The sequence below is a fragment of the Halyomorpha halys genome, unplaced genomic scaffold (assembly GCF_000696795.3).
Source record: "Halyomorpha halys isolate HHAL.00 unplaced genomic scaffold, Hhal_1.1 Scaffold294.1, whole genome shotgun sequence".
In the NCBI taxonomy this organism is placed as follows: Eukaryota; Metazoa; Arthropoda; class Insecta; order Hemiptera; family Pentatomidae; genus Halyomorpha; species Halyomorpha halys.
Window position 1 is genome coordinate 1 of NW_027113117.1, and position 1,936 is coordinate 1,936.

Here is a 1,936-nt window from a genome sequence, read left to right on the forward strand (position 1 = left end):
CCAATCGCTGACTCGGCAACCGACGTGAGAGTTAATTACTCAAAGCACTATAGTTTAACACATCAAACGAACGGTCTTGCTTCGAAGAAATCTAGAAGACAAATCTCTCGACGTACAGATCTCTACTAGTACTCAAATTAAAGCTAGTTAAATTTACTATCAAATAGTTTATAGGAAGTAGGGGGGGGGGTAGTAATTTTTATGATTATAAATTTTACACATGAAAATTTATCCGAACAACTATAAATCAATTTATTTTAGCAAATATCATGAAAACTACTACTCCTATGAAGATAAACCTAATAAAGTATTTTATATTAGCTTTAACTACCTTTAATTTGAGGGTTATTAGACATTTGTACTTCAAATAGTTTTTGTGATATGGATTTCTCAAAATAAATTAACTGACTACTGACGTTTCAGTACATTTTTTTATGATATGTTGCCATTTAAACAGCTATATCTCAGAAACTATTTATAATATAATTAAATAGCTCTATTGGGACTCATATTTTTGGAAATGTACTCAACTTAAAATGATATCCTCTTAGGTTTTCTTGTGTTGTTGGTAGTTTTAAATATGTAGAGCTCCAAATGAAATACTTATTTTTTGTTTTTTAACGTGTTGAAACACCCACCATTTTTTATTCCTTTTACCTATACTTGTAAGACTCATCAATTTAGAATACTAATTATAGTTTTCATTACTGTAATAAAAAATTGGTGTAAAATAACTGTCTTGTTTCTACTATTGGGCCATATTAGCTACTGACTTGGGAATTATTATTTATTGTGTTATCTTTTAACTTCTTTTGTCTAACTCAACTTTATATTTTCCCTCATTCTATTATTATTCTTAAATATTTCATTAGTTACATATATTTTCTTTCCCTTTATTTATTTTTTTTTTTTTCAACCTCAATTTTGTTTGTAAAGTTACATAAAAAATTTGGTTGTAAAGTTCTGCAAAAATAAAGAGAAAGAAATATATGAATATATAATCAAAATTAAATTATAATATTCATATTTCTTTGTTTCTATGTATTATATAACTTTAAAAAATTTATTTTCTTGATTATTTTATTCTATTTACATATTTAATTATCTATATATACGTTTTATTTTCCATAATTTTCATCGCTTTGTTTTTATTAATTTTCATTCTGTATAACTATTTACTTTAATCATTCTTTTTATATTTTCTCATTTTATTATTTATTTATTTTTTGGAAGATTATTGATTGACCATGTGTATAGATGAATGGAATATGGTCCGGGTGCGGTAAAAAAAAAAAATCAAATAGTAGATAATTATACTATTTTATTGAGCCAACGTTTCGCCCCACGTTGCAGGGCTTCGCCAGAGCTAAAAAAGATACAAAAACTATAGTTACAAAAAGAAAAAAAAAATAAGTGTAAAATAACAGGGGTATAAAATGTAAAAAAGTAAGATATAATAAAAATTAAAGGTTGTAAATAGTAAATGAAAAGGGTAATAGTAACAGATAGATAAGATAAGAAATATTAAAGAAAGTACAAATAAAGAGATGAAAAAAGAAAAAAATACAAATCAAATGATGAGACAGAATGCATACCTGTTTTGACGGCAGTCAAAAACAAAGTGACGGTTGGGGATGGCAGTTATGCCACAATAACGAAAATAATTTATAAAGTAAACATTGTAAAAAAGTATTTTAATTAGGTAAACAATAAATGGTAATATACATAATAGGGGGAGAAGAAATATTAATAAAATTAAAAAAAACCAAAAAAAAAAAACAGATAGAAAAATAAAGGAAAAGTAAAGTATCAAATAATAGGATACAATGTGTGTGAGTAATTAAGAAACACAATATACCAAGTGAATGGGAATACAGAAAAGTGTAAAATATAATAGAAAATTAATAATAAAGTAATTAATATAAGTACACTTAAG